Below are 27,013 nucleotides of genomic sequence, written 5' to 3'. Positions count from 1 at the left end.
TTTACCCAGTGTGTGAATCATATGATAACATTCAAGTCAGTGCACTTTAGGTTTTTTACTCCCATGGCAATGCCAATCTTCTGATCTTACAAATTTAACTTCACAAACAATCGAATCGAACATATATACTTATGAATTCCACAAAATCCATGTGCCTTAAAAAAATATCCTGCTGTTCACATGCATATATGTATATATCGTGCATGATGGACTGTATGAAAGCTGTGATATGAGTAATATTTCAGCTGGGATCTATTGTGTGCCATACATGTGGCTCGTATGTTCAGCAGATGAATCAGCATAATGCCAAATGGGTTGCAGATGTGGCCAAATGTGATCATGGGTCCCCTGTGTGTAAATACCCAGAGAGCCCCAAAGTGGATTAATCCCACAGACATGTTCTCCTCCCCACCGCTCCTGCTTCACATCAAATAACGCACAAAGGCTCCTCCAGTATATAATTAGCACCTCAGCGCTGCCGGTGAGCCATGTCTGGTGATTCATAAAAAAACTACACACTGATCTCCTTTGTCCCACAAACAACGATGTGCGCCGTAACGGTCACTTCCCAAAACACACTGACGCTGACCGCTCATTCTGCTGGGATACTGGAAATGAACCCATCACAGGGGATTAAACACAAAACAGACTGACAGATCGCTTGCTTGATATCAAGCAGTGAGTAAACCACAGTCTTCTTACCCTTTTGAAAGAGTAGTTACTTTACAAGCTACTAACACAGTCACTACATATACTGAAGCTAGTAAAGAATGTTTTTGTTTTTAAATATATATGATAAAATAATGAGGAAAGTATATATCTCATACAAAACAATGAGGATTTTCTCAGTCAGGGTGTCTGTTTTCAACCACAACAGATAAATGAAGAAACAATTAAAGATCGCTCAAAACTCAGAAGACAACCTGATTTGTAATGAAAACATGTAAACAGTAAAACATGATCATCCACAGAATCACGTTTTGAACGGCTTCATTTATATCAGCTGTCAAAAAAAAAAAAAAAAAAAAAAAAAAGCTTGCAAAAATGACCAGGACAGCCTAATGCTACTTAAGAAATACAGAGAACCGAATTAATGCACAAAGTACAGTACAAATGGTATGCTGGGTACTATTTGTTTATTATCTGATTGCTATTAGAATATAAATTTGAATATGTGAAGCACTGTGCAATGCATAAGAATAAAATACAATAGTGTGTTATGTGGTTGTTGTATGTTCATTGCTGCATGTATAATTCAGCAAAAAGCATACAGTTAAGACACAATAAGTAAAAGCAATTATTTTGCATTCTAACCCAAAAATGTTAGCAGTACACTAAAGGACACAATATAATGTGACATAAAAACCTGCAATGTGTTTTGTCACATTGCTCCTTACTGGAATAGTTTTATGATTACATTTGAGAAACATTACTGAAAGATGTACTTAAGTTAACATGATTTAGCAATGTTTTTTTTTTTTTTTTTTTTTTTTTTTTTAAACATCTTTTTATTTGAATTAAAAACTATTCGTTTAGATTAATAAATAAAGCTATTTTTATAGGTTAATTTTTTTTCAGTGTACTTTAAGCTGTTTGTGTGACGCATCTGAAGCTGATCTGACAAACAGATGTGTGAATGTGGTAATTAATGAGACAGGATTGTGTTGGGGCTCAACCTCCACACCTGAGACAATTACTGTGTGACAGGCAGAGTCTCCTGTGAATACTAACAAGATCACAAACTACCTGCTATGAGGAGAGGACAATACACTACTTATGTCCACACCAAACATTTCTAGTGTGCATTACAGGTACACTTTTACCTTAAAGGGGCAGAGACCCAAATAAATAAATAAATTATTCTGTCATCGTTTACTCACCCTCATGTCATGTCATTGCAGACCTGCATGAATTTCTTCCTCAGATATTACTAAATTAATGCAAATAAATATATAAAAAAATTTTTAACAAACATAAAAACTAAAATAAAATCACGCTGAATAAACCATTATATCACACAGATAAAAAAAACAATTATGAATCAGGCATGTGATCAGTTAGAGACAAAAAAGGAGGAAAATCTGACCACGCCCCCATTACTTATTATTAAAAATATATATATTTTAGCACTTTAAAAGATTAATCTTATATTTTAATAATACTATTGTCCTGTAAAAACAAATAAGCAGCATCTAATAACCATGATAACAATTTAATATATTATAATAAAGTATTAATAGAATTGTTATTATTATTAAAGTACCTGACAAATGTTTGGAAACATTACAGTTCTTAATGATTTTGAAATAAACATCTTTTATTCATTAAGACTAAATTTATTTGAACCAAATAAAGTTTAAAAAACAGCAACATTGTGAAATATTAGTACAAATTAAAAAAAGTTTTCAATTTTAATTTATTATAAAATATAATGCTATTCCTATGATGCTAAGCAGAATATTCTTCATCATTACTCCAGTTTTCAGTGCCACATGATCTATTACCAATGTTGAAAACAATTTTGCTGCTTCATATTTTGTGTGGAAATGGTAATCACTTTTATGCATGATTGAATAAAATTGTAAATTTCTCTTTAAAAAATACACTTTATTTTTCAGGATTTTATTTTTAAATGCATTATATATACAATAGAAATAATTTTAAATGTCTTCACTTACTTTTTATCACTTTTTATGCATGATTGAATAAAATGGTTAATTTCGCTTTGTAAAAATAAATAAATAAATCTTATACAAATGTTTGTGGTATGCCAAGAGGATTTTGAATGCAGCTTCCAAAAGACAAAAATAGCTGATTTTCTGAGATTTCTGAGCCAAGAGGATTTTGAATGCAGCTTCCAAAAGACAAAAATAGCTGAATAATATTTTTTATATTTGATACAATCACACTGGCCTGATTAGATCGTTCAGTGCACAGCATCAGCTGCGTTCGCTGGCTGGCGCTGAGCGCTGGTTATAAAACCAATCACACACGATTCTGTTGAGCTTATGAATGCAATAGCCAATCAGAGGCATTCAGATGAGTCATGGCTGAAACGCTGTTTTATTCACTTGCTCACTGACTGAATTCTCTCATCAGAAACAAAAAACTGCAGATGTGCATACAAGATATTCATTTCACAGTGTAAACAGCTTCAGTGGTTTTAATGGGAGTTTTTGAGAGTGCCTTAACTCTGGCTAGACTGAATGAAAATGTTCTTTGATAATGTTGTTCTTTCCTCTCTGTAAAATGAACGTGTTATATGCCTAATTAGTAACTTACAATATTGTTATTAAATTCACATTAAATACAAATTCAGTCGTATTAAAAATATTTTATGGCATGACACTCATGGCCTATTTGGTAGACTGGTAGCCTACTTAAATAAAAAGTCAGGGGTTTTATTGTGTAGTTAATAGATTACACTATTAGTCTACTTTACCCATCACTATTTATTGATCAAATTACGTAATCTATAAGGGTGCAAAATGCATTTATTTACACATATTTGAGAATCAAGATATTTCCTGATATAGTTAACACGTTTGGAAATATTTTGAATAAAAGAAAAAAAATAGAACATAAGCCTTCTCAAATCATCACAACTTGTCTAAAATAAAATCGATAGATATAATTAAACAGTTTAAGCACATAATGTTTAAATGTTAAAACTAGAAAAACAAGTTTGTGCGGAGAGTGGAAGCTGAAGCGCGCTTTGGCATAACATTTACTCTTTTATAAAAACAAAATAACCTAAAATAGGCTACGCCATCATATTTGCTCATAAAGGTAAGAGTAATATATCATTCGGAAATGTAAAGGGTCTAATTTTACTTGTGTGCACTCACAATATCAACAAAACTTTGTGCTTTTATAAAATAAAGAAAACAAATAAGATGTGCTTTCTGCCATCTCGGTCTTGAAAAGGAGCGCTTCACAAAAATGAACCAAAACTCAGCGAATACATGCCTCACAGACATGATAAATATATCTATAGAAAGCTTTAAATTACCACTTAACGAAATAAAAAAAATCGAAAACAAAAACTCTTTTATTATAATCATAATCTGTACAGATGCATTTCTATCTGAAGGAGCATCTAATGAGAAGACAGTCGTGGTAGCACGGTCTCATGATGTTTCCACCAGCGCAGCAATCTTTTTTCATTACTTATTGATGGATGTCTAAAATATAAAAATAAGAAGAAGCTTAACTAGAAGTCTGAACTATGACATGAAAATTGGTCCGAAGCCCCGCCCGAGGAATGTAAAAAAGTCGGGGCCCATCAGGCCAGCGCTGAAATGCAGTGCTCTAAATTGTTAATTTCAACATTTGCTAACAGGCCTACATTATTAAAATCAAAAGTTGCATCTGTTATTATTATTTAATGGACCTAAGCAAACTAACATGAAATATCATTGAATAGTTGTAACAAAAATGTATAAACAATAAATGCATTGCCCATTGTTAGTTAATGTTAATGCATTAACTATCATTGATAATGGGTCCTTACTGTAAAGTGTTACCAATTTGCAGTAACAGATTATTTTATGGACCAGTTGCCACTATTAACTATTTGTTTATTGGCATGCATATTGCTAGCATATTGGCTGTTCATTAGTACTTATAAAACACATATTAATGCTTTATTCTGTATGACTATATTTTAGATCCTTAATCCTTAAACCCCATACCTAAACTTAACAAACTACCTACTATTAATAAGCAGCAAATTAGGAGTTTACTAAGGCAAAAGTTAATAGTTAGCTAATAGTGAGAACTTGTCCTCAAACTGAAGTGTGACCCAATTTTCATTTAACAGTGTATGATACTTAATGTTATGTGTGCTGTCCAAAGTTTATGTAGTCAGGTTTAAACAGTAAAGACATTTTAAAAACTTTGTATGCAAGTAAGAAGGAAGGAAGTGTGAAGTGTGTTTGTCTGAGGAGCGCTGCACAGGAGGAGCGAGCTGATGTTTGTGGCTGTCATTATAAGGGTCTGGATGGGGAAGAGGAGACCATACTGTGCCGTAACCCTTCACCTTCTCCATCACGGCTCTGTTTGCAGGTTATGTGTGCGAGGCTCATTTGAGATGCAGAGTTTGCCACAGGCTCAGGATAAAGACACTCAGACACACAAAGACTTCACCGTTAGCAGGAAGCAATGGATGAGGCCCTGGGCAAGAATCAGACCCACTGACTCCAGTCATAAACAATGACACCGAGCAGTGAACCGCACTTTAGTGATGCACAAAACACAGAAACTGAAATTAAAGTTTACATTCAGCTAAAAGCAAAACTGAAAACAATTTTTTTTTAATTAAATTTGATATAGTTTGCTACAAGCAACAAAGCTCATACTAATACTAACCCTAAGGATTTTCACCTGTAAAACAAAACAACAGGTGAAATCCCAACAATATACTTGCAACAATCCCATAGACTGACACTGGACGAGGAACCTGAGCCACATTTAGGAACCAGACCAGATCACAGATTGTCAGACTCTTTTGACTGAGACCAACAAGCCACCACCTCAGCAACATCATAGCAACAACTGATTGTGACTCTTTATCTCACAGTTTTGGCTTTTTTTTATCGCAATTCTGACTTTTCTTCTTACAATTGCAAGTTTATATCTCAATTCAGATTTTTTCTTTTTTCTTATTGTAAGATAAATATTTGCATTTTCCAGTTAAGTCCAATTCGGTGGAAAAAAGACAAACTTTTTTCTCAGAATTTATATCTTGCAGTTCTGACTTTATAACATGCAATTGCGAATTTCTGAGAATTCTGAGAAAGTCAGCAATTGCCTTTTTTATTCAGTAACAAAAACGGGAATAAAAAAAATAATTGTGACATTTTATCTCACAGTTTTGGCTTTTTTTCCCTTGTAATTCTTGACTTGACTTTTTTCTTAAAATTGCGAATTTATATAGCAATTCAGATTTTTTTTCTTAGAATTGTGAGATAAATATTTGCTGTTGGCAGTTAATAAATTCCAAATCTGAGGAAAAAAATTTACTTTTTTTCTCAGAATTTATGTATTTCTATTCTGACTTTATGACACGCAATTGTGACTTCATGAGAATGCTGAAAAAGTCAGCAATTACCTTTTTTTAATTATTTATAAATATATACATATTAATTAAATGATCTAAAAGGGCATCAATCAGAGTTCCTACAAATTAAAAAAAAAAGTTGACATTTTATCACAAAATTCAGAGTTCCTGCATTTTTTTTTTTTTTTTTTTATACATTATAACATTTTCTTTAAACTTTTCTCATTTAAACCTAAAATAGTCGGAATTACTCCCGGTGCTCTCAATCCAGGCCATTTGCATTTGCAATAAAGGCTATACTCTCAAAATATTATAACTTTAATTTCTACAATTTAAATTCTTGAAACATTTTGACTTTATTCTCGAAACATTTCGACTTTATTCTCTTAATATTTTGACTTTATTCTCGTAATATTTCGACTTTATTCTCGAAATGTTTCGACTTTATTCTTGAAATATTTTGATCAATTAAAACTTAATCCCCAAAAAATTCAAACTTAATCCTCTAAAAATTCCAACTTAATTCCCCAAACAATTAATTCTCAAAATATTTGGACTTTATTCTCTCGAAATATTTCGACTTTATTCTTGAAACATTTAGACTTTATTCTCTTAATATTTTTGACTTTATTCTTGAAATATTTCGACTTTATTCTTGAAACATTTCAACTTTATTCTCGAAGTATTTTGACTTTATTCTCGAAACATTTAGACTTTATTCTCGAAGTATTTCGACTTTATTCTTGTAATATTTCGACTTTATTCTCAAAATATATATAAATTATTCTCAAAATATTTCGACTTTATTCTTGTATTAATCCTATAAAAACTTTATTCTCAAAACATAAATACTTCAACCTCAAAACACGTAATTTCGACTTTATTCTCGAAATATTACGACTTTACTCTCGTATTTTTTATTTTATTTTTATTTTTTTACGTGCCTCTAAAACGGCATCGTAAAATTCAGATTTATTTATTTATTATTTTTTTTTTTTTGGAATTCAGATTTTAGAGATTTAAACTTTTCTTATTTAAACCTAAAATAGTCAGAATTATGAGATAAAAAAATTCAATTACCTTTTTTTTTTTTTCTTGGCAGAAACAGCTATTTTTTTCTTGCAATTTCAAGATTATTTTTTGCAATTCTCACTTTTAAAAGCATTGTGAGGGAGAAAAAAATCTCAGTTCTGCAATATACTATGAATTATAGATGATAGTGAGATGATAAATTGCAATTACCTTTTGAATTTTTTTTTATTCTTGCAATTGTGAGTTTATATGTTATAATACTGAATTTTCATTCATTTCTCACAATTTTGAGATTAACAGTTGCAAATACTTATTTTCCTTGGTGGAAATAAGCTTCCATATGTTATTCTGTAGACTGTAAGTACAAAACTAGTCCATGAAGACTGGCAGTGGACAGCTCAATTACTGTTGACGTGAGTGAGAAACTGAAGAGATAAAGCAGAGAGAGGAGTGTTACAACATTTCCGATGCGGACAGATAAGGGAACGTCCACTGTAAGACGTTGTGTTTCCTCCGGTCCGTCAGTGTCTCATCAGAGTCTAATGTGCTTTCAGAGTGTTCTCTCATGTGTGCGAGGGCCCCACACAAACCTGCACCCCGCTCTCCTCGACCAGCCTCAACACAAAAGAGCTCTCCTCTGAGGAGCTGCACCTCGCTCTCCTCTCGCAGGACAGATCCAGGGCTGGGGGATTTATGGCTATAGCTCAAGCATATTCTTTGAGCATATTTGATAGGGATGCTTATCCCAGCACCATGGGGACAGTGTGTTACAAGCCTCACATCGCTGCCTTTGATCAGCTTTTTTCTCATCAAAAAAGGCCCCTGCCCACACAATTACCACTTAACAAAGAGGCCTGCATATTCCGGATGTACTCAGGACAGGACTCATGTGCTTTTTTTTGTATTTTTATCCAGGTGGTCATGTTATAAGAATATTTCACACACACATACAGTATATATATATATATATATATATATATATATATATATATATATATATATATATGAAATAATAATAATACTGAAATATAATAATAATAATATATAGTTATAAATAAAGATCATTAGTCTTAAATCCAGGGACAAAAGCCACATGGCATAAATGTCTCTACAGTTTTCTTCAAACCTTACTGTTAATCTCCTTACAGTATGATGTCATGAGAAATGAGATGTTATACTTCATCACAAGACAAAAGGATGGAAAGCCTGGGTGTAGACAGTTAAAGACATGTGAGCATGTGAGAAATGTGAGCTTATTCAATATTCAAATAAAAAGCTGTTGCATAACAAGTAACAGAAAATAATAAAATGATGGCCACGAAATGTTTTGTGTGAAGAGGGATCCAGTGGTCTAAAACAGAAATCACCGCCCCGCATCAAATTTGCTAAAGAAGATCCAGTACTGGTTTCTTAGTAATTTTGTGTTGCCAATTCAAAATAATAATACACATCACACATTCTTACAAAATATGGGGCATTTCGTAGCATTGCTGCTTTTGACAACCATTTGTAAGGTAATACACAGGATTATTCCTGATTATTCCTTAATCATTAGACATGATTCCTGTCTTCATCTGAGCCACATTACAATTATTTGTTCAATTCTCAGCTCATTTTCACATTTATGAATGAGTCTGAAGACACTAATTTATGCCTAATCCTGATTTTTACACTCCAACCCCCCCCCCCCATGCTTTGCACTTTGAGTCAAATGATAGATAGATAGATAGATAGATAGATAGATAGATAGATAGATAGATAGATAGATAGATAGATAGATAGATAGATAGATAGATAGATAGATAGATAGATAGATAGATAGATAGATAGATAGATAGATGAAAAGAAATGTGAATAAGAACTATTTTAGTTTTTTTATTATTATTTATTGGTTACTAATTAAATGTAAGTAAATGGGTGACTTTGATTGTGTGACTCAAGCATGTGATGTTTACTGGGGACATTCTCAAATAAGAACAAATAAATGTTTTTTAAATAAATAAATAAATTTGATAGCAGTTTGAGAAGTGTCCTCAGATGTTTGGGCTGGAGTGTATGAGAGACTCACAGCAGGATCCGGTGGAGGGAGTCTCTTCTCCATGGTCTTCAGCCAGTGTCGCAGAGCCCTGATCTGCCCTCTGAACTCACTCTGCCACTGACTCCACTCCTCTGAATCCATCCTAGCAACAGTACAAGAACACATTCACACCTTACATATGCAGTGGGAAGATTGGGGACAAAGGTGCAGCTCAAAAATGAATATCAAATATGTAATATTTTCATGGGAGTCACATGTTTTAGTCACTACATCTGAATGATATTTCAATTTGTGTTACTATTGCTCTTAAATGTAGAAAATAATCATACATGTTCAGAAGACATTATAATGTTTTTATGTTTTTTTGGTCATACTTTATTTTAAGGTCCAATTCTCCCATTAACATTAACTATGACTTTTGCCTCAGTAAAGTCCTTATTTGCTGCTTATTAATAGTTAGTAAAGTGGTTGTGAAATTTAGGTATTGGGCAGGATTAGGGATGTAGAATACGATCATGCAGAATATGTGCTTTAATAAAGCACTTATAAACAGCACTAATATTAGCACTAATAATAAGCATGCTAATAAGCAACTAGTTAATAGTGAGAACTGGTCCCATACTGAAGTGTTAATGTTTTTTTTTTTTTGTTTTTTTTAATGTCTATATATTTTATGGATATTTTTCTGTCTATTGTTGTCTGTTTTGTTGACTAGCGTATGTAGTTAATATGTCTTTTATTACCCAGCACAAAAGAAAACAACATTTTGACAACAGGCCCTTTAGTGTGTCATAATAGAATAGAATAGAATAGAATAGAATAGAATAGAATAGAATAGAATAGAATATATAATTTAACAGTATAGTATGCAAGGCTACTATATGTGGAGTGACTATATTCAGCACAGCCTCAGTGCCTTAATAATTGAATAAAATTCACACAGGGCACAAATTAATCAATGTAATGTTGTCGTTCTGCTAGTGGACAACAACAGATGTGAAAAGTCCTGCTGGAAGAAGAAAAAAATCAGCCTGAGATGGTATGCTGTTCTTAACTGGTTTTGTCTGGTCTGGACGTCTGCGCTCATCCCTTATGGTATTCCACAGGGTTCTATTCTTGGCCCTTTATTGTTCTCGCTCTACATGCTTCCCCTAGGCTTCATTCTCCAGAAATATAATATTAACTATCATTGCTACGCCGATGACCTCCAGTTTTACCTTCCAATCAAACTTGAAAATGATTCTTCTTTAAAACATCTTTTCTCATGTTTTGACGAAGTGAGAACTCGGATGGCTAATAAAACTAAACACTGACAAAACTGAGGTGCTTCTGCTAGGCCCCACTGCACTCAGTAGTACTCTTACAAGTAGGTTAGGTTCCCTTAGTAATAACTTACAACACCAAGTAAAAAATCTAGGGGTCTATTTCAATCCATTACTACAATTTGACAAGCATGTAAACACGGTTGTAAAGAGTAGCTTCTTCCACCTCAGATCAATTAAAGCATTTTCTCTCTCGAAAAGATCTTGAAATTGTCATCCATTAATCTCTTCCAGGCTGGACTATTGTAACTCTCTGTATGTCGGCCTTCCTCAAAGCACTCTAACTCAGCTTCAGATGGTTCAGAATGTGGCACAGCGGCAGCCAGATTGTTGACAGGAACAAAAAAGAGCGAGCATATTACCCCTGTTCTTGCTTCATTGCCCTGGCTCACTATCAATTTCAGGGTAGATTTTAAGATCCTTCTTTTTGTATACAAGGCATTGCAATAGTCATCCCCGGGTTATATCTGTGCTCTTATCCAGCCATATACAACCTCTAGGTCATTAAGATCTTCTAACCAGCTTTGTTTATCTGTCCCTCGTTCTCGCTGTAAATCCAAAGGTGACCGAGCTTTCACCATTGCTGCCCCTAAACTCTGGAACAGTTTACCCCTCATTAGGGCCTTTCCATCGTTCTGTGTTTTTAAATAAAATTTAAAGGCTCATTTTTACACCCTTGCATTTGTGTGAGGCTGTGTACGGTACTTTTGATGTTTGTTTTTGTGTATATATACATATTTTTATTTTATTGTAAAGCACTTTGGATTAACAATGGTTGTGTTAAAGTCATGTCAGTAATATATAGCAGTTTAGGTGAAATCTCCATGAATGGGTTAAAGCCTATAAATCATAACTGTGATGATGAATTCAATGGGAAAATGTTTGACATATTTAGGTAAAACAATCATGATAACCACCCTCTGTCAGGGTTCTGTCACTTCAGTCTAGTGTTATTCACGGTTTTGTGACAGAGCCCTGACACTCCCGTCATGTCATTGTTTTCATGCTCTCGTCTGCGTTTCCAGTTTCATGTTGGAGCATGGTGTTCGGATCCCGGCACTCATGTCTTGCTGAGTTTCGGTTTTGTGTCGAGGTCTGGACACTTGCACTCCATGTTTTGTCTTGTTGTGGGAGCAAGCGGTCTCGAGTTCGCTCGTCCGTGCGCTCTTCTGTCCACGTGTGTTGTTACTGTCAGGGTTTGGGTAGAGGGATGAAGCAAGGACTCAGTACTGCAGAAAGAAGGGCTCTTTATTAACAATAAAATAAAATAAACAAACTAAAACTACCCCATAGGGGAAACAGACAGGAACCTGACTGGCAAGGCAGGACACAAAGAGCATAGACAAACATTCGACAATGAACTCGCCCAAGACTGAAGACTGAGCGGAAGAAGGGTTTGCACTATCCACCAGCCTCCACTCTCTCCAGCCCCCACTATCAGTGCATGCTCCAGTTTAAGACCTTGAGCTCTCTCCATCAACAGGGGACTGATGTGAGGGATTTTGCCCTGGAGTTCAGCGGTGCTGCAGAGGGGTTGGAGTTTAATGATGTGGCCCTCAAGGACCTCTTGAATTATGCCCTTGATTAGCCCCTCAACTGGTGGAGAATGAGGGGGCTGGACCACCTGTCGTTTGAGGAATTTGTGAAGTTCTTGGCACGTCCCCCAGCTAAGGAGGCTGCAGTGCTGCCTGTGGTGCCCGTCAAAGCTGCAGTGCCCCCAATGGTGGATGAAGAAGCTGCAGCGCCCTCAGAGGGGACTTGCGACACTGCAGAACCCCTAGAGGTGGCCGAAGAGACTGCGGCACCTCGCTCTCATAGACGGAGGAGGAAAAAGGCTTCCTCCATCCCACATGGCCAGAAGGCCATCCAGGAGTGTGCTGCTGGCCTGGAGGTCGTCCCAGCGCCGCCCATGCTCCTTGCCCTGCCGGCGCCACCCAAGCTCCTTGCCCTGCCGGCTACGCCCAAGCTCCTTGCCCTGACGGTTCCGCCCTGGCTACCTGCTGGGGTTCCTGTTCGGCCGGAATCTCCCAGGTCCGTCCCTCTGGCTCCGCCCTGGTGGTCTGCTGGGGTTCCTGTTAGGCCGGAGCCTTGCTGGTTCGTCCCTCTGGCTCCACCCTGGTGGTCTGCCAGGGTTCCTGTCAGGCCAGAGCATCACTGGTTCATTCCTCCAGCTCCGCCCTGGTGGTCTGCCGGGATTCTTGTTAGGCCAGAGTTTCGCTGGTTCATTCCTCTGGCTTCACCCTGGTGGTCTGCTGGGGTTCCTGTTAGGCCGGAGACTAAAGTGACAGAACCCTAACACCCTCGCTCATCTCCTATAATATAATATAGTATAATATAATATAATATAATATAATATAATATAATATAATATAATATAATATGACAATATTAGACTTTAGCTCAGACATGACCTACAGCCTTAACACATTACATTTGTGGAATTTAATTGAAAAATATGTGGGGTTTATTATTAAATTAAAATGTAAATGGGAAATGAACATTACATGTGTAGTTTACCCATACCGTCTTCCTTTCTGAGCAGCTGCTTCCTGAAAAAGAGGGACACCAACTGAACACACCTTTATTATACTACAACAAGCAGATACTAATTGATTAATTCACAATTTACTATTATTTGCATTTGGAATATTTTCAGCTAGATCTCTCTGCTGATCTGAAGACATACCATAGACCCGCCATCATGCAGCATGGGCACAGTTAATGCAGGAGGAGCAGAGAGGCTGTCGGCAGTGTAATGGCACAAAGGCAGGTCATCCATAAATGTGTCTCCTTCTGGGTTCTGTCTTTCATCCTACAGATTTAACATAATGTCATCTGAGCCTGTCATTGAACTTCCCTGCCACCAGAGGACAGCATCCACTGAATACTGACTTCTTCTCTAATCAGCACCTTACTTCCTGTCTGTATGTTTAAGCAGTCAGGTGATTACTCATTTTGTTGTTTAACTGATATAATCTGATATATGATTGCTAGAAATATGTGCACTGTACTGTTTATACAGTATATTGGAATGTCATAGTGACATGGATGATCATTTAGATTAAACAGAAGATAAAAGATAAAACACAAACTCTACAAAGTCTGGAAGTAATCTTTCCAAAATATTATTTATTTACACTTGAGTATAGTGTTATTAACCCACTCTTTATTACCACTATCTCATAAGGAAAAAGTTCATCCACCAGATAGTATTTCATACATCTTTTAGTCATATAATATTCCATATATTGGTGTAAATTCAAAAATCTATTCTTCATCTTTTTAGAACACTTTATACCAAGTTAGTAAAACATGCAAAAAATATTTTACATATACAACATCAAAAAAAAAAAAAAAAAAAAAAAGAATGAAAAAAGTCAAGTCAAGTCCAATTAATATAAAAACAAGCAAAGAAATACATGGGAGGCAACAAATGACCAAAATATGTTTGTTTGTTTTTTGGCACCGGAAATGTAAAAATGAAAAATTAAATTGCCGTACACTAAATGAGCCTAAATACATTCAGTCAGAGATGTTTTCAGTATTTATTTGTATTATGGAAATGTGTAATGCAATACAATGATTTGCATATGGTATCTAATGCATTGAGTGCTTTATTTAAAAAAAACTCATGTTGGAGCTAGAAACAATGTAGGCAATAGAACTCTGAGATTTTACATAAAAGTCCACATTAAGATCAATTTAATGGATCCAATTCTTTTGTGGTTTTGAATGATTTTGTGTAAACTCCAAAGTCCAGCTCCCAGCTGATGAAAACAGGAGCAGTCCACTAAAGTGTCAGTTCTTGATATGATATCCAAGGCAAACTTCAAGGTAGCCCTAGCCTCTAGTGTCTTCATGCAAATGGCAGATGCAATGGAAGGAGGAAACCCTCAGTGAGGCTCTAAAAACAACATTAAAAATATACTGTGAAGCAACAAAATGACAAAAGGGCAACAAAACAATAAAGGGGAAACAAAAATATTTAACATAGGTACATACTAAGCAAAATGGTGAATATTTAATAATACCTGAATGTCTAAGAATGTGGGCTGCTGATGAGGATAATTCATCTCCAGATCCAAGACCAAATGTGAGGCATCATCAAGGTGTCTATATCTAGTTACAGATGATCTCTGTGAGAGAAAAAAACACGACAAAACAGACATTATAAATGACACAAGAACTTTTATATGGCTTAATGCTGTCAAGAAAATCCTTTAGAATAAGCAGACACACAGTATGGCATTCAATTTATTAAAGAAGAAGCTGATAGGTGTTGAGACAATAAAAATAATATAAAAAAGTAAAATCAATATGCTCATTAGGAAACAGCGGCAATAAATGTAAAATTAGTTTAACTTACAAGTACTACATTTCATCCAGATCTGCCCTGATGTTATGAGCCATCTGAATTCTTCATTGGATATCACATCAGTGGAGGACTGACAGTAAATCTGGGCCTTGAGGACTCCTTTTTTTTTGAAAAGGACTTTGGAGATGGACTGGATCCATTAAATGAAAAATGGACTTTCATAACAAAAATAACATCCAGTTTTAGGGGACATTAAAATTGGCTTGTTGTACAAAGTGCTTGCTCCTCCTTTAGTGTTTATGTATGTTTATGTATAGGTGTAGTGTTATTTTTTTACATTCTGTGAAACCAGCGGCAACTTTTATTTGATATGATGGCTAGAATCCTCTTATATATCCCTATATGAAATCTATACAAATATGTAAAAATAATCACACTCTTTGTTAATCTAATTACTTTTTTTTTTTGTAAAACTTGGTATATTTATTCTGGTACATTATCCTTAAATAAACCTAAGTATAAAAAGAATTTCCAAAAATAACATGTAAAAATGTAATAGTAAGTAATATTAAATAAGTCTAATCAGAGTTTGATTAAAAAAAAAAAATCTCCAAAATGTAATTTGCTGTATTTTAACTTTTGCTGATTTTAGATGCTGTACTTAGAAAAAAAAAAAACAAGAAAAGACAAATATCCTTTCAAAATATGCAATATCTGTATGAACTGAAATAAAGCTAAAGTAGACACCCATGATTAAAGTTAACCAGGCAATAGTTCTTAGGCATCCAAAATACATAAAATGTTAACCTAACCATTGCCAGACAAAAAGATACTGGTAGTTTTTGGAATGAATTTTCCTATACCAAACACATGCAAAGCAGAATAAAGTGATTCTTTTTTTCTCTTGAATTAATTTCTGTGTCTTATGTAACTGTAGTGTATAGAGTCAGCATTGATAATGAAAGCTGCAGGACCATGTGGCAGGTTTGTTGTGAGGTCCGGCTTTAAAATCTGCGGCTGTAACTAGAGGAAGTATATGAGGATGAGGAGAAGTTCATGCTGAATCCAGAGCCAGTAGCATCAAAGCTGCCTCTTCTTGAACCTGACCTAGAGCCTGTCCTGGATCCAGACCGAGAACCAGAAGCAGATGCGGCACCACTGACATTGTAAGGACTGTAGAGACCTTTACTGGATACTGATGAAGCTTCCAGAAGCCTAAGGCCAGATCCCTCCTCAACCATGCTTCTGTCCATGGCATCTTTGTAGGAGATCTTCAGTTTGGTTTTGGGGCAAGTAAGGTATTTTGTGTAAGCACTCACATCTCTGAGCTTTTGTGCTGTACGGCCATCAATAGCACCTTTCCTGATTGCCTCCTCTAGGGACATTCGTCCCTCAGCCTCTGGCTCAATAAGGCCACCAGTGAGATACTGCACTTCCAGAAAACGTTGCCCTGCCTCATAGTAAAGCCAGCCTTTCTTGAGAGCCTGAGCAGCAGACATTCTGACTTTAGTGCGAGGATCCTCAAACCCATGGAAAGCTTTCTGGGCCAAGTTGAGTCTGTCAACCATTATCTTGTCTATAAGACCCTTCTCTGTGGCTTCGGCAACTGAGAATTTCTCTCCAGTAGATGGGTCTATTATGCCACCAGTGCAAGCCTGTGCCTCCAACAGTCTCTGGCCAGATATAGAATCCACTAAGTTCCTACGTATGGCTTCAGTGACGGAAACTTTTTCTAGGCTATCTGTATCAAGGATTCCAGCCACAGGACCGGTCTCCTCAGTTGGATCATTCCATACAGTTGCAGGAGTTTTGATGGAAGGTATGGGGCTCATAGGGTAAGAGGAGGTGGATCCAAAGGAAGAGGATCGGGAACGGAAGCCACTCATGTTTCCAGATAACATATCAGCAAATTCTGTGATAGAGAGGGTGCCAGCACGGTACTGCTCAATTGCATTCTGGTCGATAAGACCTCTTGCAATAGCATCATCAATGTCATACTGTCTACCTGATCTTCGGTCAATGAGTATAGACTTTTCAACCCCTTCTGATGATGTTATTGTGATTTCTTCCCATTCACACTCTTGCTCCGAAAGTTCAATGTAAGTCTGATGGTCAATTAGTCCTTTGCGGTAGGCTTCATACACAGACATTTCTTTGCCTGAATCAGGATCAACAATGACAACTCTGCGTTTGCGAACAGAGGATTTGGAAGACGTCTTTCTCTCGCGTTTCTTTTCTTTAAGAAGCAAGAGCACAAGACCTGTGTCTGGGTCGACAATACACCTGTCCATCAGTTGCAAGTAGGTGAGATTCTCCTCGGTGTTTGGGTCAAAGAAGCCCTTGGTGTCATCCGATGGGTCACTGAGGATCTCGTTCATCTCCTCATCGAAAAAGTCTCGGTTGTAGGCCACTTCAACTGGCAATCGGTGACTCTGCTCTGGGTCAATGATTCCTCCAGTAGCAATCTGGGCCTCGAGAAGACGAATTCCATGGTCTCTCAAAATCAGGCCCTTTTTCATAGCCTGGAACAGGGAGATCATTTTGCCTGTATAAGGATCTTTATAGCCAGTCACAGCCCTCTCAGCAGACAGGAGCTTGTCTTTGAACTCTGGACCGACGATTCCCATCTTGACTGCTTCATTTACAGTTAACTTGAGGTTCTTGATAGGGTCAATGATATAACCTGTGGCTGCTTGAGCTTCCAGCAACTCGAAAGCAGTGCCTGGCCTGATCATATTCTTTTTCATGGCTTGGTAGATAGATAGTCGGTCTTTAGTAGATTCCACAAACACGCCAGCAATACAGCTTGAGCCTTCAAGATATTTTCGCAAGCTATTGCTCACCTCCTCCACTGTTAGTAGTCCCTCATTAAGCTTGTTGACTGTTTGTTCATCGATGATTTTTGAGCGGAATAACTCTTCTATTGTTATTTCTTTTCTGAGACCTTTGAAGAGCAGTCTTTTGTCTCCTAGAGACAACAGATATTGCCCATCTTTGTCTACCTTGCATCTTTTTAGAAGCTGAGAATATGAAACTTTTTCATCATTCAATGGGTCTACGAATCCCTTAACCTCATCGCAGAGCTTTTCATTTGTCTCTTTGTTAATATATCCACGTTGTGTGGCAATCTCTGTTGGCAAATGGAAGTTATATTCTGGATCAATGATACCGCCTGTTGCTGTTTGAGCTTCAAGAAGCCTTAGGGCATAGTCCTCTGGGACAAGGTCCTTTTTCATTGCTTGGAAGAGGGAGATCACCTTTCCACTATATGGATCCTTATAGCCAGTGACTGCTCTCTCTGCAGACAGGAGCTTATCATGAAGTTCTGGGCCCACCACGCCTTTACGCACTGCTTCATCTACAGTGAGCATTTCATTCCTGACAGGATCAATAATGAATCCAGTGGCTGCTTGAGCCTCCAAGAGGGGCATTGCAATGTCTGCCTTCATCAGCTCTCTCTTCATTGCTTGATAAATGCTCATCTTGGAATTTGAATCAGTCACCACACCAGCAACACTGCCAGTTCCATACAAATATTGCTTAACCTTTTGCATCTCCATGACATCACGCATAGTCTTATTCTCTTTCTTCAGCAGGTTGTAAGTCTCAAGGTCGATGATACGGGCATTGTAGAGATCTTCAATAGTGATTTGACGTCTACTTGTGCTGCCGGTCTGGGTGCTCCCCCCTTTGATGATTTCTCTCTGCTCCAGAATCTCAATTATAATGATAATCATTCGTTCCTTTGTTATGTTGCCAGAACGATATTCTTCTAGAAGCCGAGCCCTCTGATCTTCAGGTAGTAGATTTGAATTCATGACATCCAAGAGAGACATAGAGCCCTGACCTTCAATGGGTAGGTCAATCTGGGTATTGGATAGATCACTCTGGGTTTGTTCCTCACTGTAAAGGTATGTCTTCTCCACAACTGTTGGGGCCTGTGGTTTGGAGAGCTTTAGTAGATGTAAGCCTGTATCAGGATCTGCCATGCACTTGTCTTTCAACTGTTTGTATGATACGTTCCCATCAGATGCAGGGTCAGAGAAGTACTTGCTTTCAGCAATGCTGTTGGCCAGCTGTTTGGTAACATATCCACGCTGGATTGCAGTCTCAACAGGAATACGATGACTGTTTACTGGATCAATAATTCCACCAGATGCCAGTTGTGCCTCCAAGAGAGGCATGGCATGTTCTTTGGGGATGAGGTCTTTGTCCATGGCTTGAAATAGGGAGATCTTATTGCCTGTGAATGGGTCTTTATATCCAGTGACAGCTTTTTCAGCAGAGAGAAGTTTCTCATGAAGCTCTGGGCCAACAAGACCTGCTTTAACAGCATCATCCACAGTGAGACATTCATTTCTTGATGGATCCACAATGAATCCTGTGGCAGCTTGAGCTTCAAGTAAGGCAATACCTGTGTTCTGTCTGAGGAATTTCCTTTTCATTGCTTGGTAGATGCTAACTTTCTCTTTTGTAGGCTCAAGGTAAAGTCCAGCAATGCTCTCAGAGCCTTGGAGATACTTGTTGACTGAAGCATTTTTGCTGACCTCTTTTGGAGTGTTTTTACCTTGTTCCAGCAAATCGTAGGTAGACTTATCAATGATTTTAGAGTCAAATAAAGACTTGGCTGGAACTGGTGCCCTAAGTCCCTTAAAGCAGCCCTCTTCTTGTTTCTTGGCATCTTTCTTAGTAACAATTTCAATTAAAACTTTTATAATCTTCTCAATTGTCATTTTCCCAGATCTGTATTGCCTTATTAGGTCAAGCCTTTGCTCTTCAGTGTAATAGTCAGAGTAAATGAGCTCCCATAAGGTAACTTTTCTCCCTTTGAATGGTCCACTCTGAAGTTCAACAGTTGCCTGAGTCATTGCGTCTTTGGTCTGGGCATCAGTGTACTTCTCTTCTTTGGCACTGATAGCTTGTTCAGACAAAGGCAGAAGCTGAAGGCCAGTCTTTTTGTCAGTGACACATCGTTTATAAAGCTGTGTATATGTGAGATATTCCTGCGTGTTTGGGTCAAAGTATCCCTTAACTTCATCACTTGGGCTGCTCAAAAACTTCTGGGTTGCATCATCAAAGCAGCCCTTTGTACAGGCAATGTCATGTGGAATACGGTGACTTTGAACAGGATCAATGATGCCTCCGGTTGCCAGTTGTGTGTCAAGAAGTCGAATTCCTTGTTCCTTCATGATCAGGTCTTTCTTCATAGCCTCAAACAGAGAAATGGTTTTTCCAGTGTAAGGATCTTTATAGCCTGTGACAGCTCTCTCTGCAGACAGTAGTTTTTCATGAAGTTCTGGACCAACAACACCTGCTTTGACAGCCTCATCTACTGTAAGTTTTTGATTTTTAACAGGATCTATGACATATCCTGTGGCAGCTTGTGCTTCCAGGAGATTAAGAGCAGGCCCAGGTCTCATCATGTCTCTTTTCATGGCATCATAAAGGGACATTGTTTGTTTGGTTGAGTCAATAATTACTCCAGCAATGCAGTTAGAGCCTTTCAAGGCATTGCGCACATGCTCCATCTCAGACACGTCTTTTACCAGCATTTGTCCTTTCTGCAACTTGTTATAGAGATCTTTGTCAATAACTTTTGATTCAAGAAGTTTTGTAGCAGGTACAGGTGCTCTCAGGCCATCAAAGGCAAGCTCATTCTTTTTCTCTTTTTCCTCTGCCACAGTTAGGACAATTCTGATTATCTTTTCAACTGTAATTTTTCCCGTTTTGTACTGGCGGATAAAATATCTTTTCTCTTCTCCACAGAAAAACACACAGATTATAAAATCCCACATATTCACACATTTTCCCCTAAAAAATCCAAAAAACACAAAAAAAACAGTCTTCTCAAAAAAACACATCTCTTGTTTCCTCATCTGTGAATATCCTGGCATTTTGAGCAGCCTCCTCAGAAATGGGCAAAAGTAGAAGTCCTGTTCCTGGATCAGTGACACACCTTTCTAGTAGCTGTTGGTACATCAGATTTTCTTGGGTGTTTGGATCATAGAATCCCTTGACATCATCTGTTGGATTTTGTAGGATTTTATTAGTTGCTGCATCAAACTGACCCTGCTTATAAGCTATTTCATTAGGCACACGATGACTATTGACTGGATCAATAATGCCACCTGTTGCTATCTGAGCCTCAAGCAACCTGATGGCATGTTCCTCCCCAATAAGACCCTTCTTCATAGCTTCAAAGAGGGAGATCTTTGCCTCTGTGTATGGATCCTTGTAGCCAGTGACAGCTCTCTCCGCAGAGAGCATCTTGTTGTGAAGTTCAGGTCCAATTAGACCCTCTTTAACTGCCTCATTGACAGAGAGTTTCTTGTTTTTAACTGGGTCTATTATGTATCCAGAAGCAGCCTGTGCCTCCAGCAGCACTAGCCCCGTCCCAGGAGCAATCTTCTTCTCCTTGACAGCTTGATAGATGGGCATTTTTTGATTTGGATGCACAAGCAGGCCACCAATGCAGTTCTTGCCCTGAAGAACTGTTTTAAGTTTGTCTGTCTTACTGAATTCTTCGACTGTGGTGTCACCGCTCTGGAGCTTATCATAATCCATTTTGCTTAAAAGTCCTATTTCAAAAAGTCTACTTGCAGGAACCTTCTCACGAATGCCATCGAAGGATAATGGAGAGAATTTGAATCTCCTGGGCTATTTTTAGAAGCCATGTGTGCTGTCAGCTTCATCAGAAATACTTTGACCATTGAGGACTTTTTTGCATTCTGTCTGGATCTGAATCTCCTGGGTGATTTTTTGAGCAACCTCAAGCTGCTGAAGTTTCTCACGCAGTTTCTGGTTTTCCTCAGCAAGAACCCTTTCTTGATCAAGCCTTTTTCTTTCAAGTTCTTGCATCTCTTTCTGCTTGTTGAGCATCTCTTGTTCAGCCTCTTTTTGTTTTATCAGAGCAGCATCCATAGTGGCCTTCAGTTTAATTTTATCATCCTCCATTTGTTTTCTTTGACGTTCCTGCTCATCCTTAAGGGCTTTTGACTTTTTGACCTCTTCTTCAAATTGGCTCTCTAACCTCTTCTTTTCATCCTCAATTTGTTTTTCCTTCTTCAGGAGCATCTCCTTTTCTGACATAAATGTCTGCTGGAGAATTGTTTTCTCCTGTTTAATTTGTTCTTGCTGAGCATTCGCCATCTGTAAAAGAACAAACAATGAACAAAGTTAAAACAATGTTAACAAAAACATTTAGACAAATAATTTTCAATTATTTAAATATCCATTTTAAGATTAATGAGAAATCATTAGGGAATATAATCAAAGATTGGAACATTTGTAACAAAAAAGGAACTGATTTAAAGCAATGTTAGTTTTCGGAGAGAGGGTTAACAATGACATGAGCAGCAATTTATGCCATCGTTTACACAATACCTCTTTGGACTTTTTCTGTAACTCTTCAGCCTCTTTTTTCAATTTTGCCTTCTCTTTCTCAAGATCAGCAATGGCTTTGCGCAAGTCATCTGCTTCTTTGTTACTGCCCAATCTCTGTACTTCCAATGTTTCAACAATTGTAATTTTCTCTTTGGTGGCAAGCTCAGTCTCATGAAGTCGAGCACTAATCTCATCTGCCTGCTTCTTGAACTTCTTGGCTTCCTCCTCAGCTCTAGACTGGGCATCACTGAGCTGGGACACCTGAAGTCTAAGTTTCTCTGCCTCAGTTGTTATCTCCAACTGTCTTTTGCGCTCAGCCTCCAGCGATTTTTGGAAGCCCTCAGTTTCCTCCTTAAGCCGTTGCTGCATCAGTTGTTTGTCTTCAAGCAGCTTTTGAGCTTGCTCTTGGGCAAGGTCTTTCTGTCTCTGTAGCATTTCTGCCTCTGCTCTAAGTTTAGAGGCCTCCTGAATGGCTTGCATCTTTTCTTTAAGCATCTTTTCAGCAAGTGCTCTTTGCTCAGCAAGGTCAGTCTCTGCAATATGTCTCATGCGAGCAGTCTCCTGGGCCTCAACGCTGAGCCTGGCAGCGTCCTCTGCAAGTTTTTTCATGTTCTCAGCCTCCTCAGCCAAGAGTTTTTGAGTATTATCTCTGTCCTTCTGGATGAGACGTTGGTTCTCCTCTTCAATTCTGAGCTTGAGTTTGATGAGCTCTTCCATTTGAATCTTGACCTTGAACAGTTCCTCCTCTACCTGGGCTTTCTGTTTAACAGCATCACTGACCTCATCCTTTAGGCGATGAAGCTCATCATCCAGGAGAGTCTTCTGTTTGTCTGTCTCATCCAACCGCAGTTTCACTTTAGTGAGCTCTTGTTCAACCTGAGATTTCTGCTTAAGTGTCTGCTCTGCAAGTGTCTTGTGTCTTGCCATCTCCTCATCAGCTAGCTGTTTCTGTTTCAGTGCTGCTGCCTCTGCCTGGGCACGCTTTTCTGCCTCTAGCTCTGCCTCTTTTCTGAGCCTCTCAGCATCTTCTTGGGCTTTGGCCTGATTGGCTGCCTCAACCTCAGCAGCCTGACGCTGATACTCTGCATCTTCTGCTTGTTGGCGGAGAAGGGCAGCCTCTTTCTCTGCCTTCTCTTTGGCCTTTTCCGCTTCTTGGGCAAGCTTTTTGGCTTTCTCAAACTCCTCCTTGAGCCTTTTCTGTACCAAGCTGTCCTCTTTCTGCTGAACAAGAACACTTTGGACTTGTTGCTCAGCTGTAATTGCTTTCTCAGCAGCCTCTTTTGCAGCGAGTATTTGCCTATCAGCTTCTTTATCAGCATCTTCTTTTTGCTTTCTTGCCTCATCAGCTTTCTTTTTGAGACGCTCCACTTCTTCTTGGGCAACCTGGCGCTGTCGTGCTGCTTCCTGCTCTGCTGCAGTAATCTTTTTCAGTTTTTCTTCAGCCTCCCTTCTTCTGTTTTCTTCCTCAAGGGCAAGCTTGCGCAGCTTCTCGGCTTCCTCCTCAGCTCTCAGTTTGCTTTGTTGTGTTTCCTCTGCAATATTCTTCAGCTTATTCAATTCAAGCTCCAAATCAAGCTTGCCAGATGAAGCCTTCTCAAAGTTCACTTTCAAGATTCGAATCTCCTCTTCAACTATTCTTTTCTGTTTGAGAGTTTCGTCCACAATTGATTTCTGTCTGTCTAATTCCATTTCAGAGGACTTCTTGAGCTGTTCGATCTTCTGATCAATGTCTTGTTTGTGCTGGCTCGCCTGATCTTCAAGAGCTTTTCTCTGGTAAGCCTCATCCTCGGCTTTCCTTCTCAGCCGTTCATTTTCAGCCTCTTTTTCTTTTAGAGCAATATCTGCTTCAGTTTTCAAGCGAGTGGCCTCATTAATGGCAGCAAGTTTCTCTTTGAGAATTCTCTCAGCTTCAGCTCTCTGTCTCGCAGCTTCTTCCTCAGCCACCTGTCTCTGTCTCTTTGCTTCTTCAGCAATGGCACGGAGCTTGGCTGCTTCATCTGCAAGATCCCTCAGTTTGGCAGCTTCAGCTTCCAAGAGTTGCTTACTCTTTTCAGTGGTGGACATGCTGTCCTTTTCAGCTTTAGACTTCAGCTGCAAAAGTATGTCCATTTCACTTCTAACTTTGGAAAGCTCATCTTCAAGCTGCTTCCGCTGCTGCTCTGCAGCACTAATCTCATTCTTTAGACGGTACAGTTCATTGTCGAGCAGTGATCTCTGTTGCTCGGCATGATCAAAATCAGCCCTCAAGCGGATCAGCTCCTGCTCTGCGGAGAGCTTCTGTTGCGCTGTGCTTTCTGCCAGCTTCCTCTGCCGCTCCAGCTCTTGCTCGGCCATGTCTTTCTTTCAGGGCAGACTCTTCAGCTTTGGCCCGTTTTTTGGCCTCACGCTCAGCCTCGTCTTTTTGTTTTTCAGCATCTTCCTGTGCAAGAGTCTTTTTGTGGGCTTCTTCCTCTGCCTGGAGCCTTAGACGAAGGGCTTCATTGGCTTTTTGCCTCCACTTTTCAAGCTCTTTCTCAGCCTCCTCCCTTGCTTTGTCTGCCTCTTCCTGTTGCTTCTTGAGGCGTTCTGCCTCCTCCTGCAGTTGCATGACAGTCCCATGCTTCTCTCGGAGCGACTCCTCAAGTTTGGATGTCTTCTCGACGAAGGACATGCGCTTGCTCTGAAGCTCAGCAGCAGCACTTTTCTGAGCTACATCTTGAGCGAGCTTGATTTGTCTGTCTTTCTCGATCTCAGCCTGCTTCATGTGTCTTTCTGCTTCCTCTGCTTGCATCTTGTGCTTCGCGAGGTCATCCAGGGCTTTCTGCTTCTGTCTGGCAGCCTCTTTCTCTGCTTCAGACTTCAGCTTCAACTCTTCCTCCGCCATCCGCTTCTTCTGGGTCTCCTCGTTAACCTGCTTGCGAAGTTTCTCAGCCTCTTCCTGAGCAGCTTTGCGAAGCCTCTCCGCCTCTGCAGCCTTGTCTCTAAGCTGTCTCAGCTCGTCCTCTGCAGTGGACTTTTGCTTCAATGTAGTTTCCAGCTGAAGTCTAATGATGCGGATCTCTTCCTCTATTTTGGACCGGCTTAGTAGAGCCTCATCCACTTGTTGGCTCTTTGATTTGATCTGTTGTTCTGAGAGGTTTTTGAGCTCATGCAGCTCCAGCTGAATGTTCTGTTTTTGCCTTTCAGCATCCACAGCAACAATCTCTCGTTTGCTAACCTCTTCTTGCATCATGAGCTTGAGCTCTTGTGCCTCTTTCTCCGCTTTGGCAATGGCCTTGGCATGAGCTTCAGCTAGCTGCTTCTGTTTCTCTAACTCTGCCTGCATCTCAGCCATTTTTTTCCTCTCTTCTGCTTTTAGTTTCTCAGCAGCTTTCTGTATTAGTGGAAGTAAATTGTAAAGAAAGATGATTAAGATTAAGCATGACGAGGTGTTAAAGGAGTAGTTTACCCAAAAAATGAAAATTCTGTTATTTATTCACCCTGTCATTCCAAAACTGTATTGACTTTCTATGATATTATATTTTAACTTTCTTCCATAGAACACAGAAAGTGATGCGTGTGATACACATATATGTATACATATATACACATGTATCTCAGCCACTCTTTTTAACATAATAACAGTAAATAATAACAGCAGATGTCAAACTTCAAAATGATGATGATGATAGCTTTGTTTGAGGAGCAGATCATCAATCAGCAATTTATTATTCACTAGAATATTTTTCACTGAATAGCGACTAAAATTTTAACCTAATTAAATATCTTCAAAAATCTAGAAAGACAACACACACGTTTTATGGATGACTGTTATTGTGTTTCATCACTTTTGAAGCTTGAAAGCATCCTATTAATTTCAGATCCTATTCATTATTAAATGTTTCTCTTTTGTGTTCCATGGAGGCAAGACAGACATTTAGGGTTTGGAATAACATCAGGATGAGCAAATGATGACAAAAGTTTGCATTTTTCAGTGAACTAATTCTTTAAGTGTTGTTTGGTTAAGGTGATTATTTGGCTCAAAGAAATACAGGCTTAGATGCAATCATGACAAATGGGGTTAAGGTAAATTAACAGTCAAAATGCATATGCAGTCATTTGGATTATGGTAAGATGATATAAATAATGTATGGAGACACAAGACACTGGTTTATAACACTACACTCTCACAACATGCGAGGGAGATGCTCCCAAATGGTAGCACTATAAAAACCATTTACTACATTCCAGTTAAACAGAGTGATTTAAAAAAAAAAAAAAAAAAAAAAAAAACCTCTGCAGAAAATATAGAATGTAATCAATATGCTGTTGCTATAAAGTAAATGACTGGATGAAAACTGAGCACACAATTAATGCAAACTACTAGTGTGTTAAAATGTTTTTGCCTTTCTAAATATTTATCATTAAGAATGAGAACTTGATTTGGTGGCCTGAAAAAAATGGTAAGAAAAACAGAACAACTAAATACCAAGAGTGCAAGCAAGTACTCTAGTTAGCAATGGAAAATGAGCTATAAGTGTTAAAAGCAATGATTCAGGCAGACAAGCGGGTCCTTATCCACAGATAAAGAGGAGAGTCTAGTATGAAAAAACATAATCTAAAAATTACCTTAAAATATAACTAATAAGGGCAGTAGGAATCTGATTCTCATATATATATATATATATATATATATATATATATAATATCAAATAAAAATATATAACAATTAAAATAAAATATATAAATATATTAACTATAAACATAAATATATTTAAAACCATGACTATTTTATTATATTTAAGTTATGTATATTAAATTAGGTATTGTGGAGACCATTTAATGTAATTAAAAATAAATTAAGTAGATAATCTACTGAGCAATGAGAATCAGAAAACTACAAT

The 27,013-nt window shown here is 38.0% G+C and overlaps 1 pseudogene; it reads right to left on the bottom strand.

Moving 5' to 3' along the window:
• Nucleotides 1-13,562: 13,562 nt before the first annotated feature.
• Nucleotides 13,563-27,013, bottom strand: part of LOC109106368 — a 142,162-nt pseudogene continuing 128,711 nt past the window's right edge.

Source organism: Cyprinus carpio, chromosome B16 (assembly GCF_018340385.1).
Source record: "Cyprinus carpio isolate SPL01 chromosome B16, ASM1834038v1, whole genome shotgun sequence".
NCBI classification, from domain to species: domain Eukaryota; kingdom Metazoa; phylum Chordata; class Actinopteri; order Cypriniformes; family Cyprinidae; genus Cyprinus; species Cyprinus carpio.
This window is presented reverse-complemented; position numbering and strand designations above follow the sequence as displayed.